Raw genomic sequence first — 19,137 nt, forward strand, 5'->3', positions numbered from 1 at the left:
TCTGCCTTGGAGCTTGATCTTCCTCCTTAGGTCTGTGTTGTCTGTGAACAGACTTGTCATGAGTGGGGTTTAATCCACCAACTCCGTCCCAGGGGTTCAATGATTGTCACTTCTTATGTGAATCCTGCTTCTGGCACCACATACACAAGCACAACCATGCACACATGTGTGCAGCACCACAGAAATGGACACAGCCCAGCAAACACATGGACACTTCCAGGACCCTCTGGCTGTACAAAATCCGCATTTATTGGGAAAGCATTCCCAGCTGGGAACAGACACAACTGCTGCATGTGGGGCTGTGCAGGGGGACCCTGTCAGGTGTGCAGGGTGCCTCCAGGATGTCATGGCCCCGGGAAGGCGGTGGCTCCAGAGGCTGGGCTGCAGTGAGTGCTTCGGACACCTGGGACTTCCTGGATCCTCCCTGTCCCAGTCCCCAGGGGACTTTGGGGTGTCCTAAGCATGGCACTCACCAGCAGCACCCACCTCTGCAGAGAGTGGTCATGGAGTCAGCAGTCCAGATCTTGGGGAGCTGGATGCAGGGCAGGGCCCAGGCAGGAGCACCTTGTCTTTGGGGAGCAGCATTTCCTTGGGCTTCTTCCATCTGGAATGACAGCAAGGAAACAACATCTGAGGAAATAAAGGCAAGAAAAGACTCAAGGAGACAGCAGTAAGGAAATAGCCACCAAGTCAAGAACTAGGATCCAAGGAAGTAGATAAGAAAATGGCATCCAAGGAAAGTTTTAGCAGTTCTTGTCTCAGAACAGGAGTCCGAGAACAAGTGCTGGCATCTTACTTTCATGTTCTCCACATCTTGAAAATCTTCTCTCCCTCACTTGAGTTCTTCACATTGTATCTCTTCCTGCAAGACATCTGTGTTCTCTTTCTGCAATTCTTCTTCCTCTTTGTCAAGGACGTCCATGATGTATTGAACCAGCAGCAATTCAGCTTCGCTGAGCTCAGGCAAGTCCTGGAAATTGCCATGGAAGGGAAGGATTTGGAGAGGTGAGGAAGAGCAGGCGGTGCAGGCAGAGGAGCAGAACTGGCATCTGCTCCCTGCCCTTACCTGCTCTGCACCCTCTGCCTCCCTGTACTTGTTCTTCCCCCATCTCTCTTGCAGTTTTACAGACAACCTGAAAACCAAAGAAAATAAGCAGGGAGGTTTGGCCAGGGAGGGCTGCAGGAGGCACAGCACTTCTCCCTGCTTGGGGGCATTTCAGCTGAGCCCAAGGAAGATGGGGGCTCCAGAAAGGACATCCCTGGCTGGCCCAGCACGTGCACCCCATCTGGGGAGTATCACTGGCGCATGAAGGGCTGGTTGGGCTGGGAGCCCCTGGCCGTGCCCAGCGCTGTCTCTCAGGAGCCGCTTTCCCAGGGCTCCCCCAAACGCGACGTGTTGGAAACACAGCCAGGGGAGTCCAGGGCAGCGGCACCTGCGCGGCTGCGGGGCTCCAGGAGGAGTTGCTCTGCACAGGAAAGACTCTTGGTGGCACGGCAGTGGCATGGGCAGGGAGCAGTTACCTTCTCAGCCACCATTTCCTTCTGAGTAGCTGTCGACAAACAGCTGCAGCACATCGGGAACACACCTTGGAAAGGAGACGGACTTTTAACACCAAATTTGTCTTGTCATACTTCACAGAACATGGGAAACCAAAAGATCCTTCATCCAACCCAGCCTGTTCTACACATGTGCAAGTCTATGCCAGCAACAATGATTTTAAAAAGACCCTGTCCTTCCTTCCCAATTTCCTGTTCCGCTCTGCAGGAACTCCAAGAGCTGTTCTGAACTCCCAGAGCTCCCAAGCTCATTGCTGTGGCTGAAGGCAGGAGAGCAAAGAAAAGCTGGGGAGAGCTGGGACACAAGGCAGGACAAGCTTCCCCCAGGCAGGCTGCACCCTGCTGAGCTGGGTGCTGTGGATGCTGCCACAAGCTCCAGGCCTGGAAAAAACATCTCCTGTGGTACCCAGCATGTGCAGGGGCATCTGCAGTGGCACATGGGGCTCATCACCTGGGCAATCCAGCTACAGGACAGACAGCTGTGTGTCAAACAAGATACTGGCTTACGTGGAAGACACCCTTCAGTATCAGTAAAATGACTGCGATGAGAAACAGCAATACAACGGACGTGATCGTGTGGTCCATGGTCTCTGGCTTTGGCTGGGAGAAGAGGAAAGAAGATCACGGGGGGCAAGAGGAGAGCTCCTTCAGTTCTTCCTTGCCCAGAAGGACACACGCAGCAGTGCCTGCAGCTCTCCTACCTTCTCTGTGGGCTCCTGATCCTCCTCCAGAGCTGTGCGCCTGGAGATTTTCTCTTGCAGAGGACACCGGCTCATGGGGTCATAGGCTCCCTGGTTCTCGTGCCTCTCACTGAGCACCTTTAGAAGCAGCCCGGTCTTTGAGACCATCTTGGCACAGGCCAGCTTGAGCTGGGGCAGGCTGCAGTCTACCCTCAGAGCTCGCTCCACGTGGGCCATGAATGTCTGCAGGCCTTTGTCCGGCACCAGCAAGCGCAGGTGGTGATCAACCATGGTTTCCCAGCGTTCTCCTGGAACCGGTGCAAGGTCTGGACTTTGGGGGCTCCAAGGTTTATTGAGGAACCTGGATCCTTCTTCCTGTTGCTCCCAGGGTGTGTCTGTGGTGTCAGGGATGATCAGGCGGTGCCCACCGAGGGAGGAATGCTCCTCTTCAGCCGTGGCTCCTCCTCTGCTGCTCGCAGCGGGGCGGCTCTGAACCAACGGGTCAGAGAGAAAATCCAGCTTCCTGTTCAGACGCTGCTCGACTTTGGGCTCTCCCTCTGCTTTCCCAGGGCTCAACACCTGGTAGAAAAGCCGATTATGTCCAACCCAATACTGGCTGCCCTGCTTCTTTGGCTGTTTGTGAGAATTGACATAGTTCTGCCTTGGAGGTTGATCTTCCACCTCGTCTCTGAGGGGTCTGTCAAGAGACTTGTCATGAGTGGGGTTTAACCCACCAGCTACATCCCAGGGGTTTAGTGTTTGCCAATTCAGTCCTGAGTCCATTTGCTTCTGCTGGCTGTCCTGCTGCTCTTTGATAGTCATAATGGAGTTCTGCCTTGGAGCTTGACCTTCCACCTCACCTCTGAGGGGTCTGTCAAGAGACTTGTCATGAGTGGGGTTTAACCCACCAGCTACATCCCAGGGGTTTAATGCTTGCCGGTTCAAATGTGACTCCTGCTGCTTGTCATCCCAGCTTGAGGGTGTCTTGTCCACCACATGCTTCAGCCTGGCAGGCTGGGGCTGGTGTGGGACAAGGGGTTTTGCACTCTTGATGCTTTCAGCCTTGTGCAGCTTCTTCCTGAGCTTGGCCCTCAGGTCATCAGCGCTTGTTTTGCCTTTGTGCCCCAAGAGATGCTGAGGGGGATATGAATTTGTTCTGGAACTGTCCAGGCTGCTGACATCACCCTCAGTGCTCAGGGTCAGGGTAACCGCGAGCGTCACAGTTCCATGATCTGCCAGCGAAGGCTCCTTGGGCTTGAGGCTCAACACTGGGCTGCTGTTCAGCTCTCTGCGTCGTTCCATGTCCATTATTTCTCCCCGTGTCTGTAGCAGAGTTGTGCGAGCTGGAGAACACCAGGAGAGCAGATCAGCGGCTGGGCACAAACACAGGCTCAGAGGTTACCTCGAGCAGCAGGAGCTCATCTCAAGCCAGGGAGCGCAAGAGCAGAGTGGGGGATGTGTTGTGGAGGGGAGAAGAGCCCTTCAATCCATCCCATTATCCCCCTGGGGCAGAGCAAAGACCTGGTTCCTTCCTGGTGTCTCCTGGGTTCTGTTTGGATGGGAAGGAAACATCCCTGGCGAATGGGATAGCTGCCAGAGAGGTTCCCACAGCTCCAGATGGGCAGGCTTGGGTTGCTCTGCAGGAGCCAGTGAAGAGGCAGAGACCCCAGAGGAAAGATCAGCACGGCAACGGGGGCGCAGACTGGCAGGGGAGGAACGCCCAGGGACTCCTTTGCTCCGGGGCCATTCCCAAGAGCAGCAGCTCAAGCTGCTACACCATGAAAAACTTCCTCAAGGGCGCCAGAGCTCTGGGACTGTGCTATGGGAAACCTGGGGCTGAGCCAGGGAGAGAAGCCAGCTCCCTGGGGACCTTGGAAACCTGGCTGTATCTGTTTGCCTGGCCCTGCTGTGGACAGGATGTTCTGTGCCCTGTGCCCAGCTAGAGCAGGACGGTGCTTTGCTCCCCCTGCACAGGCCAACGAGGGGATGGCGGTGCTTGGTGTTCACCCTGCAGAGCACATCTTTATGGCAGACACTGCCTTCCAGCACCAGGGAAGGGCACGGGGCATTCCTGCTTTCCTTGCCTGGGGGCATGGTCAGCATAGGAAATTCGCAGGTTTGGGGGGCCCAGCGAGCTCTTCCTTCTCCAGACTGTGTGACACACAAGATATGTACAATCACCAGGAAGTTCCCATCCCAAGGTGTTCTGTCCAAGGCCTGTACTCCAAGGGGAGATCAGGACCCCCCAGCACAGGGCAGTGCTGCAGCATCTCCCCAGCCTCAGGAGAAGTGGCAGATTTGAGCTCCCCCAGCCCCGCCGGACACTGACCGCACTGCGGAGCGCTGGTGCCGCACAGCTTCTGGCACAGGAACTGGATGGTCCTGCAGGGGCTCTCGGGCTGGGGACGCTCCTGGCACAGGCAGCAGGCTGCCTCCTTGGGCACTTGGCTAAAGACAAGAGGGGATTATTGGAGGAACACCTGGCCACCCAGTCCATGGCTCAGAGCCCAGCTCAGGGAACACACGGGTACCACGCGTGGGGCTTGTGCTTCACTGTGTGCCACAGCTCTGGGAAAGGCCCCTGACTCCCAGTGCAAAACATTAAAAAGGGGATTTTAACCTGGAAAGTAGAAGTGCTCCCAAAATACCATGTGACACGGAAATGCACCCGCCTGGAGTTCAAACTCCCCTTTGAGAAACCGGCAGCAAGTCACCCGAAAGGTGAAATTCTGCCTCTGAGCTGGTGAGTTTTGGCATGTCCCCAGAAGGAACAGCAACTCTTGAGCTTACTGAGCTCGTTCTGGTTGCGTGGCACACGGATTTGTTTCCCAAGCAGAGCCCCTGTCCCAGCACTCAGGGCCTGCTGGTGGCTGGGGCTCACACACTCACAGGGTTTCCAAGCTCACTGTGGACTGCAGCAGCAGCAGCAGCAGCATCTGTGGGGTCACTTGGGTGGCACTCAGGTCTCTGCAAGCATTGGAAAGAGCTCGTGAAATTCTGGGGTGATGATGCCAGAACTCTGCTCTGAGAGCAGAGGGCCCAGGGCCCTGATGATGGTGGTGCTGCTGGCAGAGGCATCCACTTCAGCCTGCTCCAAGAGAAGCCATTCCAGAGCCCAGCTTCCCTCTGCCTTGCCCTGCTCGAAACCAGCCCGTCAGAATCAGGAGGGCAGTCCTGCAGCTCTCGTGGCAGACAGATGCCACCAGAAAGGATTGCCTCTCTCCCGTCACTCCTGCTGCTCTCCCCTGAGGGCAGCCGAGTCCCTGAAGGAGGCAGGAGCCTGGAGCTGCTGGCAGGAGTGCAGTTTATTCCCAGAGCCCTGCGGCCACTCCACCTGGCCCCAGAGCTGGATGGGCTCTCATCCCTGAAAGTTTGTGTCCCAGTTCCTGGGTTGCTTTGCAGCTGGGGACACACCAGCACTGCTTGGCCTTTGCCTCGCTCTGCTGGAGCCGGGGTAGTTGTGTCTCCAGCAGACTCAGGCTGGGCAAGGGGCAGATTTGCTTGGGCACTTGTGCTGCTTTCCTGAGAACAGGGCACTCGAGAGAGACACAGCTCTCTGGATCTGCTCCAAATGAGCCAATACTTACAGAGAGCTCACTGAGGGCAGCTTGAAGAAGGCAGCGTCAGCAATGACAGCCAGCGGGTTGTGGCTGAGGATCCTGAGAAACAACAGAGCTCTGTCAGGGCTGATGGCGAGGATGGGAGCTGGGTGTGCCGGGCACGTGGGGACGGCCTGGCTGCATTCAAGGAAGCCTTGCAGGAGGTGAGCAGGGCAGGGGAAGGGGCCTTTGCAGCTGCACACTCCTGGAGCTCCCTGGCTGACATCCACAGTCGGAATCAGGACTTTCCCGAGGGCAAGCCTGCTTTTGCCCACCGACCCGGCAGAGACCCTGCAGAGACTCGCCCTGGCGTGCCTTTAGCCCTGGTGCCACTTACAGCTCCTGGAGGAACTGCATCCCGTGCCAGGCCTGGAAAGTTCCGCTGCGGATCCGTGTGAGGCCATTCCCAGAGAGATTTCTGGGGAAAGAGGAGGCCACACAAAGGAATCGGCCCTGCCCTACAGAAGGAGGGGGCAAAGCGAGATCCCTTTGCAGGACAGGTGCAAATCCAAGGTGGAAGAGGGAGGAAACTGCTGCTTTCTCAGTGTTTGTAGCCTGCCCAGGAGGGGAACTGCAGGGCACACGTGCTGAACTCTGTTTCTGTTCCTGGATGCAGCCAAGGCTGCAAGAACTGGCTGCTGTGATGGCTGCGTCTGGACGAGCCCGCTGGGGTCTGTCCCCCAGCGTGGCCATCCAGCCGTCGGCATTGACCTCTGCAGCTCAGCTGGGCTCTGGGCAGGGCAGATTTAGGGACTGTGGGGAAAAGAACAGCAGCATTTTCCTGCACAGGAAGGGTGCCCAGTGCAAAGGCTGAGCTAAAACCACCAGAAAGAAACTTGATCACTCACAGGAACTTCAGGAAAGGCAGTGACTCAAAAGCCCGTTCCTCAATGGACAGGATCTCATTGCAGGACAAATCCCTGTTCCAGTTGAACAACAAACGTCAATTCCATTTGCCCTGTCGCTTTTACTTGCCTCTGCAGCCTGGATCCCAGCAGGGACAAAGGGCACCTGCCCGCGGCCGGGCTGAGCAGCCGGGGCCACAGGGAGGGGCAGGCAGGAGCCCCCGCCGCCGTGGGCAGGGCACGGTGCTTACAGGTGCTTCAGCAGGAACAGCCCCTCCAGGGAATGGCTCTTCACTGCCCGCAGCTCATTGTCCCTGAGCACTCTGCAAGGAGACACAGGGACATTGTGACAGCGGCTGCTGGCCAGCAGCAAATGGGATTGTCGTGGGAAAATCCCCTGCAGCAGCTTGACTGAAGCATCTCCTTGGGTCACGGCAGGCATCGTCCCCACTCTGGCCACAGCAGGCCCTTGCTCCTGGCCGGCTGAAGCTGAGCACAGCTTGATCCCTGTGCAGACAGACACGGGGATGGTGCCCTGGGCTGCAAGAGACTCGCGGCAGTTCTTGCCGTGCTGGGAAGCTGTGGCGATTCACACCCCTCCTTGCAGAGCAGCCGAGCTTCGAATTCCAGTGGAAGCGGGTGGTGTGGGGGCTGCTGCTCCAGCCCCAGACCAAAGGAGGGGAAATCCCCGAACTCCTGCCATTTGAAATGCTGCAGGGCACTTACAAGGTCTCAGTCCATGGGTAGTCCTTCCAGGCTTGTTTTCCAACAGCAGCAATGGAGTTGCCAGTGAAATCTCTGCAAAGAGACAACAGACCCGGTCCCCCCTCAGGAAAACCCATTTCCCTGCCATTCGGCTGCTGAGCTGGAAGCGGGCTTTGCCTGGAGAAGGCACAGCGTGCCCAGCCCGGCTTCACCCTCATGCTGAGCTCAGGCCCCCACATCCCCCACATGTCTGGCCAGGGAGCGCCCCGGCTGTCCCAGGTGGGCTTTGCAGACACAGGGAGCCGAGGAGGGGCAGCTGCAGGGCTCTGCGGGGCCGCGGGACTCACAGGACGGCCAGGGCTCGGCGGCGGCTGGCCGGGGGCACGGTGGCCAGGCCGGCGTGGCCGTAGTTCAGCCCACGGCCTGGGCAGCGGCAGGGCTCTGGGCAGAGCTCCTTGGCCGCTCCCGGGCAGGGGGCTACTGCCAGCAGCAGGGCCGGCAGGAGCAGAGCGCGCACGAGACGCATCACCAGGTCCATGGCGAGGCAGGACTGGCTGCAGTCACCTGGGATGCAGGCCTGAGCTGGAGCTGCGGCAGTTCCCGTGTCACAGTGGTGCTGCCAATGTCACAGTGGTCCTTCTCATGTCACTGTAGCATTGCTCGTGTCACCGTGCTGGTGCTTGGCAACAGAGCTCGCAGCAAACCGCAGTTCAGGCCATGCTGTCACCAAATGACTCTGTCTCAGAGCCATCCAGTCTGCGGAATCGTGGAATGGATTGGCTTGGAAGGGGCCTTGAGGTCCATCCAGTGCCACCCCTGCCATGGCAGGGACACTTTCCACTGTCCCAGGCTGCTCCAAGCCCCCTCCAACCTGGCCTTGGACACTTCCAGGGATCCAGGGGCACCCCAGCTGCTCTGGGCACCCTGTGCCAGGGACTCGCTGCCCTCACAGGGAAGAATTTCTCCTGGACACACCATCTAAGCCTGCTCTGTGTCACTGTGAAGCCATTCCCATTTGTACTGGGTTTGTGTGGGCCAGCTTTTGGCATGGGTTTGGGGCTGCCGGTGCTGTTGGAAATTTCTTTTGCTTCTCATTATGCGGCTCTGGTTTTGTTGGTAATAAATGTAATTAATAGCCCCAAGTTCTGTCTGTGGTGTCCCTGACGCTGACCGGGGAGGGATCTCTCCCTCTCTGTCTGTAAACTCATGAGCCTTTCGCTGGCTTTTCTCTCCGCTCTCCACTTGCGCAGGGCGGTGACAGCGCCTTTGGGGCCGGGCACCCGGCATCCAGCCAGGGCCAAAGCCCGCCTGGCGCCGGGAGAGCGCGGGGAGCTTCCCGAAAGCCGGGCAATGTCGGAATGTCCGCCGGGAGAGCCTGAGGGAGCCGCAGCGCCAGTGGCGGGAAGCGCTGCGAGCCTGAGGGGCGGCAGCTCCGCCTCAGCGCGCATGCACCGGCAGCGGCGGCGGCCGGGCCGGGCCGAGCCCGCTGCAAGCGCCGCTGCAGCCGAGCCCCTGAGGCGAAGCGCTCCGGCCCCCGGGCTCTGGAGGCGGCAGCGCCGGGACACCGGCGGCAGAGCTCCCGCCGCGGCCGGAGCGCCACATCAGCGCCGGCAGACACCGAGGGGCAGCGACCGCCGTGCAAAGGAAGCCGCGGGCAGCTCTGGGGAGGCCGGCACAGCCCCGCAAGCAGCGCCCAGAGAGGCGCCCCGGCCCGGCCGGGAAGCGCGGCCCCCCCGGCCTGAGGGGAAACGCGCGGGCCAACAGCTCGGGCCGGGGCGGCTCCGGCAGCGCTTGGGGCAGGGCGGCCTCCAGGCCTGGCCACAGAGGCACGGAGCCCCAGAGTCACTGGCGATGGAAAAGACCTCCGCCTTCGGCGAGTCCATCCCGTGCCCCATCCCCACCTTGGCAGCCCGGCCAGAGCACTCAGTGCCGCCTCCAGCCGTTCCTTGGACCCCTCCAGGCATGGGGAGTCCCCCACCACCACCACCACCTTGGGCAGCCCCTTCCAAGGCCTGACCACCCTTTCCATGAAGAAATTCCTCCCTGATGTCTGTGTTTCCAGTCTGACCGGACACCCTGACACTATTTTAAGGCTCTTGTGAGCCATGTTTGACAAAGGTGCATTTCATGCATGAGCATTAATCCTCCTGGAGAAGATGATTCTGCTCAATGACAGCAGCCCTTCAGCAGGAGGTGCAGCAATGCAACCATCAGCCTGGGAGCCAGGCGGGTGTGAGGGAGGACAAAAAACCTCAGGGATGCCGAGCGGACGTTTCTGCTTGTGCAGCTCCAAGCCAGCACCATGGGGACACCAGTGCCATGGCCTCTGCAGGAGGACACTGGCCATTCCCCTTCCCACCCACCACCCAGAGCTCTTGTGCTCACAGGAGACATCTGGAACACAAAAGCGTTGACCCTGGAAAGCTACAGGGGCCTTGGGATGGTCTAGAAGCACTACTGCAAGGCCTCTTTCTTTGACATCCAAAGATATCCATTAAGGCCTCTTTGGAATTGGAAACCACGTTGCATCTGAAGCAGGGGCCTGGGAGAGAAACGCAAGTGCTGAGCAGCGGGGAGGTGACTGAGGGCGCCGGGTGACGCTCGTTGTAACCTGCACCACCAGTTCAGGGCCAGCTGTTGGGCACAGGCAGACAGAAGGGCACAGGCAATGCCAAGGGGAGCAGCAGCTGTGGGAATGCACATCTACATCTGGGGAAGACCCCAAAGAATTTATGCATGAGGGAAGTGGATTGGGAAGAGATGTCCAAGCTGGAAACAAGGAGGAAGGCAGACGGTTTCCTTCTCCATGTGTTTTCCTTCTTCATGTGTCTTCATTGGCCTCCCGGATGAGAATCCAGCTGTGGCTTCCACTGTTCAGTGAGGCGTGGCCAGAATATGTGACCCAGAGAGAGCTGGTGCAGTTCTTGGGCTGCTGGCAGTGCCAGAGCCAGGCAGTGGCACCGGGGCTGGCAGAGGTAGCGGGGAAATGGAAACAGGTCCCTGCTGGGGGCAGCAGGGGAATCCCCTCCTGGCCCATCTCACCTTCCCAGCTCCCTGTACACAACACGGTGGAGGCTCTGGGCCTCTGGGGCCGGGACAATCACGATGTGGACGAGCTCCCTCCAGGCTGGGGGGGCTGCCCAGGGTGAGTCAGTCCAGCCACGCTGTTTGAGAGGCTCCCTGGGCACGCTGTCCTGAGGGGCAGAGGAGCCCAGGGAGGCTGGACATTGCGCAAGGAGAAATCCTTGAAGGCACAGGCAGGAACATGCCGTGCCCATGTGCCCAAAGACGAGCTGGTGAGGAAGCAGAGCAGCTGAGCGGGAAGCTTTGCCTGGGACTCAGGGGAAACACAGAATGTACAGCTTTGGAAGGAGGGCGGCACCACAGGAGGATGGCAGGGATGTCATTGGGGCATGCAGGGAGAAAAGGTAGAAAAGCAAAGGCCCAGCTGGAACTGAATTTGCCCAATTCCATAAGGGAGAACAGAAACTGCTTTTACAAATACATCAGCAACACCAGGAGGAACAAGAACAAACTTTGTTTTTATTGAATGCAGGGAGAAACATTGCCACAAGGGATGAGGAAAACCCTGAGGTACTGATGCCTCCTCTCGGGGTCCTGAGCTCGTGGCCACCTACAGCACCCTTCTCTGCAGAGAGGGATAAATGTGCTGCCTCTTGGGATGCACCGCAGTCACTGGGCACAGGCACCTCGTCCTGGGGTGACGGCATTCCCTCACTGTTGCTGCTTCTCTGGGGCACTTCTCACTCAAGTAACAGCAAAGAAATGACAGGAAAAGCACCCAGGGAGAGACTCGGCAGTTCCTTTGTTCGCACAGGAGGTGGTGGTGAATGGTTGGTGTCCCAATTACCGTGTCTCCTTCTTAAATTATTTTGCCCATCACCTGAATTCTTTGCATTTTGTCTCTTCCTGGAATTCTTCTTCTTTCTCAGGGGCATCCATCAGGTATTGAGGGGCAGGAGGACTCATCCTGAGAAGGACACATGCAGCAGTGTCCAGCAGCTCTCCTACCTTCTCTGCGAGTTCCTTGCCCTTCCGCAAGGCCATGCGTCTGGACACATTCTCTTGCAGAGGACACCGGCCCATGCCATCAGAGGCTCCTTGGGTCTCGTGCCTCTCACTGAGCACCTTTAGAAGCAGCCCGGTCTTTGAGACCATCTTGGCACAGGCCAGCTTGAGCTGGGGCAGGCTGCAGTCTATCCTCAGAGCTCGCTCCACGTGGGCCATGAATGTCTGCAGGCCTTTGTCCAGCACCAGCAAGCGCAGGTGGTGATCAACCATGGTTTCCCAGCGTTCTCCTGGAACCGGTGCAAGGTCTGGACTTTGGGGGCTCCAAGGTTTATTGAGGAACCTGGATCCTTCTTCCTGTTGCTCCCAGGGTGTGTCTGTGGTGTCAGGGATGATCAGGCGGTGCCCACCGAGGGAGGAATGCTCCTCTTCAGCCGTGGCTCCTCCTCTGCTGCTCGCAGCGGGGCGGCTCTGAACCAACGGGTCAGAGAGAAAATCCAGCTTCCTGTTCAGACGCTGCTCGACTTTGGGCTCTCCCTCTGCTTTCCCAGGGCTCAACACCTGGCAGAAAAGCCGATTATGTCCAACCCAATACTGGCTGTCCTGCTTCTTTGGCTGTTTGTGAGAATTGACATGGTTCTGCCTTGGAGCTTGATCTTCCTCCTTAGGTCTGTGTTGTCTGTGAACAGACTTGTCATGAGTGGGGTTTAATCCACCAACTCCGTCCCAGGGGTTCAATGATTGTCACTTCTAATGTGAATCCTGCTTCTGGCACCACATACACAAGCACAACCATGCACACATGTGTGCAGCACCACAGAAATGGACACAGCCCAGCAAACACATGGACACTTCCAGGACCCTCTGGCTGTACAAAATCCGCATTTATTGGGAAAGCATTCCCAGCTGGGAACAGACACAACTGCTGCATGTGGGGCTGTGCAGGGGGACCCTGTCAGGTGTGCAGGGTGCCTCCAGGATGTCATGGCCCCGGGAAGGCGGTGGCTCCAGAGGCTGGGCTGCAGTGAGTGCTTCGGACACCTGGGACTTCCTGGATCCTCCCTGTCCCAGTCCCCAGGGGACTTTGGGGTGTCCTAAGCATGGCACTCACCAGCAGCACCCACCTCTGCAGAGAGTGGTCATGGAGTCAGCAGTCCAGATCTTGGGGAGCTGGATGCAGGGCAGGGCCCAGGCAGGAGCACCTTGTCTTTGGGGAGCAGCATTTCCTTGGGCTTCTTCCATCTGGAATGACAGCAAGGAAACAACATCTGAGGAAATAAAGGCAAGAAAAGACTCAAGGAGACAGCAGTAAGGAAATAGCCACCAAGTCAAGAACTAGGATCCAAGGAAGTAGATAAGAAAATGGCATCCAAGGAAAGTTTTAGCAGTTCTTGTCTCAGAACAGGAGTCCGAGAACAAGTGCTGGCATCTTACTTTCATGTTCTCCACATCTTGAAAATCTTCTCTCCCTCACTTGAGTTCTTCACATTGTATCTCTTCCTGCAAGACATCTGTGTTCTCTTTCTGCAATTCTTCTTCCTCTTTGTCAAGGACGTCCATGATGTATTGAACCAGCAGCAATTCAGCTTCGCTGAGCTCAGGCAAGTCCTGGAAATTGCCATGGAAGGGAAGGATTTGGAGAGGTGAGGAAGAGCAGGCGGTGCAGGCAGAGGAGCAGAACTGGCATCTGCTCCCTGCCCTTACCTGCTCTGCACCCTCTGCCTCCCTGTACTTGTTCTTCCCCCATCTCTCTTGCAGTTTTACAGACAACCTGAAAACCAAAGAAAATAAGCAGGGAGGTTTGGCCAGGGAGGGCTGCAGGAGGCACAGCACTTCTCCCTGCTTGGGGGCATTTCAGCTGAGCCCAAGGAAGATGGGGGCTCCAGAAAGGACATCCCTGGCTGGCCCAGCACGTGCACCCCATCTGGGGAGTATCACTGGCGCATGAAGGGCTGGTTGGGCTGGGAGCCCCTGGCCGTGCCCAGCGCTGTCTCTCAGGAGCCGCTTTCCCAGGGCTCCCCCAAACGCGACGTGTTGGAAACACAGCCAGGGGAGTCCAGGGCAGCGGCACCTGCGCGGCTGCGGGGCTCCAGGAGGAGTTGCTCTGCACAGGAAAGACTCTTGGTGGCACGGCAGTGGCATGGGCAGGGAGCAGTTACCTTCTCAGCCACCATTTCCTTCTGAGTAGCTGTCGACAAACAGCTGCAGCACATCGGGAACACACCTTGGAAAGGAGACGGACTTTTAACACCAAATTTGTCTTGTCATACTCCACAGAACATGGGAAACCAAAAGATCCTTCATCCAACCCAGCCTGTTCTACACATGTGCAAGTCTATGCCAGCAACAATGATTTTAAAAAGACCCTGTCCTTCCTTCCCAATTTCCTGTTCCGCTCTGCAGGAACTCCAAGAGCTGTTCTGAACTCCCAGAGCTCCCAAGCTCATTGCTGTGGCTGAAGGCAGGAGAGCAAAGAAAAGCTGGGGAGAGCTGGGACACAAGGCAGGACAAGCTTCCCCCAGGCAGGCTGCACCCTGCTGAGCTGGGTGCTGTGGATGCTGCCACAAGCTCCAGGCCTGGAAAAAACATCTCCTGTGGTACCCAGCATGTGCAGGGGCATCTGCAGTGGCACATGGGGCTCATCACCTGGGCAATCCAGCTACAGGACAGACAGCTGTGTGTCAAACAAGATACTGGCTTACGTGGAAGACACCCTTCAGTATCAGTAAAATGACTGCGATGAGAAACAGCAATACAACGGACGTGATCGTGTGGTCCATGGTCTCTGGCTTTGGCTGGGAGAAGAGGAAAGAAGATCACGGGGGGCAAGAGGAGAGCTCCTTCAGTTCTTCCTTGCCCAGAAGGACACACGCAGCAGTGCCTGCAGCTCTCCTACCTTCTCTGTGGGCTCCTGATCCTCCTCCAGAGCTGTGCGCCTGGAGATTTTCTCTTGCAGAGGACACCGGCTCATGGGGTCATAGGCTCCCTGGTTCTCGTGCCTCTCACTGAGCACCTTTAGAAGCAGCCCGGTCTTTGAGACCATCTTGGCACAGGCCAGCTTGAGCTGGGGCAGGCTGCAGTCTACCCTCAGAGCTCGCTCCACGTGGGCCATGAATGTCTGCAGGCCTTTGTCCGGCACCAGCAAGCGCAGGTGGTGATCAACCATGGTTTCCCAGCGTTCTCCTGGAACCGGTGCAAGGTCTGGACTTTGGGGGCTCCAAGGTTTATTGAGGAACCTGGATCCTTCTTCCTGTTGCTCCCAGGGTGTGTCTGTGGTGTCAGGGATGATCAGGCGGTGCCCACCGAGGGAGGAATGCTCCTCTTCAGCCGTGGCTCCTCCTCTGCTGCTCGCAGCGGGGCGGCTCTGAACCAACGGGTCAGAGAGAAAATCCAGCTTCCTGTTCAGACGCTGCTCGACTTTGGGCTCTCCCTCTGCTTTCCCAGGGCTCAACACCTGGTAGAAAAGCCGATTATGTCCAACCCAATACTGGCTGCCCTGCTTCTTTGGCTGTTTGTGAGAATTGACATAGTTCTGCCTTGGAGGTTGATCTTCCACCTCGTCTCTGAGGGGTCTGTCAAGAGACTTGTCATGAGTGGGGTTTAACCCACCAGCTACATCCCAGGGGTTTAGTGTTTGCCAATTCAGTCCTGAGTCCATTTGCTTCTGCTGGCTGTCCTGCTGCTCTTTGATAGTCATAATGGAGTTCTGCCTTGGAGCTTGACCTTCCACCTCACCTCTGAGGGGTCTGTCAAGAGACTTGTCATGAGTGGGGTTTAACCCACCAGCTACATCCCAGGGGTTTAATGCTTGCCGGTTCAAATGTGACTCCTGCTGCTTGTCATCCCAGCTTGAGGGTGTCTTGTCCACCACATGCTTCAGCCTGGCAGGCTGGGGCTGGTGTGGGACAAGGGGTTTTGCACTCTTGATGCTTTCAGCCTTGTGCAGCTTCTTCCTGAGCTTGGCCCTCAGGTCATCAGCGCTTGTTTTGCCTTTGTGCCCCAAGAGATGCTGAGGGGGATATGAATTTGTTCTGGAACTGTCCAGGCTGCTGACATCACCCTCAGTGCTCAGGGTCAGGGTAACCGCGAGCGTCACAGTTCCATGATCTGCCAGCGAAGGCTCCTTGGGCTTGAGGCTCAACACTGGGCTGCTGTTCAGCTCTCTGCGTCGTTCCATGTCCATTATTTCTCCCCGTGTCTGTAGCAGAGTTGTGCGAGCTGGAGAACACCAGGAGAGCAGATCAGCGGCTGGGCACAAACACAGGCTCAGAGGTTACCTCGAGCAGCAGGAGCTCATCTCAAGCCCAGGGAGCGCAAGAGCAGAGTGGGGGATGTGTTGTGGAGGGGAGAAGAGCCCTTCAATCCATCCCATTATCCCCCTGGGGCAGAGCAAAGACCTGGTTCCTTCCTGGTGTCTCCTGGGTTCTGTTTGGATGGGAAGGAAACATCCCTGGCGAATGGGATAGCTGCCAGAGAGGTTCCCACAGCTCCAGATGGGCAGGCTTGGGTTGCTCTGCAGGAGCCAGTGAAGAGGCAGAGACCCCAGAGGAAAGATCAGCACGGCAACGGGGGCGCAGACTGGCAGGGGAGGAACGCCCAGGGACTCCTTTGCTCCGGGGCCATTCCCAAGAGCAGCAGCTCAAGCTGCTACACCATGAAAAACTTCCTCAAGGGCGCCAGAGCTCTGGGACTGTGCTATGGGAAACCTGGGGCTGAGCCAGGGAGAGAAGCCAGCTCCCTGGGGACCTTGGAAACCTGGCTGTATCTGTTTGCCTGGCCCTGCTGTGGACAGGATGTTCTGTGCCCTGTGCCCAGCTAGAGCAGGACGGTGCTTTGCTCCCCCTGCACAGGCCAACGAGGGGATGGCGGTGCTTGGTGTTCACCCTGCAGAGCACATCTTTATGGCAGACACTGCCTTCCAGCACCAGGGAAGGGCACGGGGCATTCCTGCTTTCCTTGCCTGGGGGCATGGTCAGCATAGGAAATTCGCAGGTTTGGGGGGCCCAGCGAGCTCTTCCTTCTCCAGACTGTGTGACACACAAGATATGTACAATCACCAGGAAGTTCCCATCCCAAGGTGTTCTGTCCAAGGCCTGTACTCCAAGGGGAGATCAGGACCCCCCAGCACAGGGCAGTGCTGCAGCATCTCCCCAGCCTCAGGAGAAGTGGCAGATTTGAGCTCCCCCAGCCCCGCCGGACACTGACCGCACTGCGGAGCGCTGGTGCCGCACAGCTTCTGGCACAGGAACTGGATGGTCCTGCAGGGGCTCTCGGGCTGGGGACGCTCCTGGCACAGGCAGCAGGCTGCCTCCTTGGGCACTTGGCTAAAGACAAGAGGGGATTATTGGAGGAACACCTGGCCACCCAGTCCATGGCTCAGAGCCCAGCTCAGGGAACACACGGGTACCACGCGTGGGGCTTGTGCTTCACTGTGTGCCACAGCTCTGGGAAAGGCCCCTGACTCCCAGTGCAAAACATTAAAAAGGGGATTTTAACCTGGAAAGTAGAAGTGCTCCCAAAATACCATGTGACACGGAAATGCACCCGCCTGGAGTTCAAACTCCCCTTTGAGAAACCGGCAGCAAGTCACCCGAAAGGTGAAATTCTGCCTCTGAGCTGGTGAGTTTTGGCACATCCCCTTAAGGAACAGCAACTCTTGAGCTTACTGAGCTCGTTCTGGTTGCGTGGCACACGGATTTGTTTCCCAAGCAGAGCCCCTGTCCCAGCACTCAGGGCCTGCTGGTGGCTGGGGCTCACACACTCACAGGGTTTCCAAGCTCACTGTGGACTGCAGCAGCAGCAGCAGCAGCGTCTGTGGGGTCACTTGGGTGGCACTCAGGTCTCTGCAAGCATTGGAAAGAGCTCGTGAAATTCTGGGGTGACGATGCCAGAACTCTGCTCTGAGAGCAGAGGGCCCAGGGCCCTGATGATGGTGGTGCTGCTGGCAGAGGCATCCACTTCAGCCTGCTCCAAGAGAAGCCATTCCAGAGCCCAGCTTCCCTCTGCCTTGCCCTGCTCGAAACCAGCCCGTCAGAATCAGGAGGGCAGTCCTGCAGCTCTCGTGGCAGACAGATGCCACCAGAAAGGATTGCCCCTCTCCCGACACTCCTGCTGCTCTCCCCTGAGGGCAGCCGAGTCCCTGAAGGAGGCAGGAGCCTGGAGCTGCTGGCAGGAGTGCAGTTTATTCCCAGAGCCCTGCGGCCACTCCACCTGGCCCCAGAGCTGGATGGGCTCTCATCCCTGAAAGTTTGTGTCCCAGTTCCTGGGTTGCTTTGCAGCTGGGGACACACCAGCACTGCTTGGCCTTTGCCTCGCTCTGCTGGAGCCGGGGTAGTTGTGTCTCCAGCAGACTCAGGCTGGGCAAGGGGCAGATTTGCTCGGGCACTTGTGCTGCTTTCCTGAGAACAGGGCACTCGAGAGAGACACAGCTCTCTGGATCTGCTCCAAATGAGCCAATACTTACAGAGAGCTCACTGAGGGCAGCTTGAAGAAGGCAGCGTCAGCAATGACAGCCAGCGGGTTGTGGCTGAGGATCCTGAGAAACAACAGAGCTCTGTCAGGGCTGATGGCGAGGATGGGAGCTGGGTGTGCCGGGCACGTGGGGACGGCCTGGCTGCATTCAAGGAAGCCTTGCAGGAGGTGAGCAGGGCAGGGGAAGGGGCCTTTGCAGCTGCACACTCCTGGCGCTCCCTGGCTGACATCCACAGTCGGAATCAGGACTTTCCCGAGGGCAAGTCTGCTTTTGCCCACCGACCCGGCAGAGACCCTGCAGAGACTCGCCCTGGCGTGCCTTTAGCCCTGGTGCCACTTACAGCTCCTGGAGGAACTGCATCCCGTGCCAGGCCTGGAAAGTTCCGCTGCGGATCCGTGTGAGGCCATTCCCAGAGAGATTTCTGGGGAAAGAGGAGGCCACACAAAGGAATCGGCCCTGCCCTACAGAAGGAGGGGGCAAAGCGAGATCCCTTTGCAGGACAGGTGCAAATCCAAGGTGGAAGAGGGAGGAAACTGCTGCTTTCTCAGTGTTTGTAGCCTGCCCAGGAGGGGAACTGCAGGGCACACGTGCTGAACTCTGTTTCTGTTCCTGGATGCAGCCAAGGCTGCAAGAACTGGCTGCTGTGATGGCTGCGTCTGGACGAGCCCGCTGGGGTCTGTCCCCCGGCGTGGCCATCCAGCCGTCGGCATTGACCTCTGCAGCTCAGCTGGGCTCTGGGCAGGGCAGATTTAGGGACTGTGGGGAAAAGAACAGCAGCATTTTCCTGCACAGGAAGGGTGCCCAGTGCAAAGGCTGAGCTAAAACCACCAGAAAGAAACTTGATCACTCACAGGAACTTCAGGAAAGGCAGTGGCTCAAAAGCCCGTTCCTCAATGGACAGGATCTCATTGCAGGACAAATCCCTGTTCCAGTTGAACAACAAACGTCAATTCCATTTGCCCTGTCGCTTTTACTTGCCTCTGCAGCCTGGATCCCAGCAGGGACAAAGGGCACCTGCCCGCGGCCGGGCTGAGCAGCCGGGGCCCCAGGGAGGGGCAGGCAGGAGCCCCCGCCGCCGTGGGCAGGGCACGGTGCTTACAGGTGCTTCAGCAGGAACAGCCCCTCCAGGGAATGGCTCTTCACTGCCCGCAGCTCATTGTCCCTGAGCACTCTGCAAGGAGACACAGGGACATTGTGACAGCGGCCGCTGATGGGATTGTCGTGGGAAAATCCCCTGCAGCAGCTTGACT

The 19,137-nt window shown here is 57.9% G+C and overlaps 2 long non-coding RNA genes across 2 annotated transcripts; both read right to left on the reverse strand.

The window, feature by feature from the left end:
• Positions 1 to 328: 328 nt before the first annotated feature.
• LOC137466925 (uncharacterized) lies at positions 329 to 1,627 on the reverse strand. The gene is made up of 3 exons (XR_010995341.1): positions 1,522 to 1,627; positions 797 to 1,133; positions 329 to 604 (listed from the first exon to the last, which is right to left on the reverse strand). It is a non-coding gene; the product is annotated as an uncharacterized lncRNA (long non-coding RNA).
• A 10,754-nt stretch (positions 1,628 to 12,381) lies between these two features.
• LOC137466926 (uncharacterized) lies at positions 12,382 to 14,178 on the reverse strand. Its single transcript, XR_010995342.1, has 3 exons — positions 13,575 to 14,178; positions 12,850 to 13,186; positions 12,382 to 12,657 (listed from the first exon to the last, which is right to left on the reverse strand). It is a non-coding gene; the product is annotated as an uncharacterized lncRNA (long non-coding RNA).
• Between the last annotated feature and the right edge of the window lie 4,959 nt (positions 14,179 to 19,137).

Source organism: Anomalospiza imberbis, unplaced genomic scaffold (genome assembly GCF_031753505.1).
Source record: "Anomalospiza imberbis isolate Cuckoo-Finch-1a 21T00152 unplaced genomic scaffold, ASM3175350v1 scaffold_475, whole genome shotgun sequence".
NCBI classification, from domain to species: domain Eukaryota; kingdom Metazoa; phylum Chordata; class Aves; order Passeriformes; family Viduidae; genus Anomalospiza; species Anomalospiza imberbis.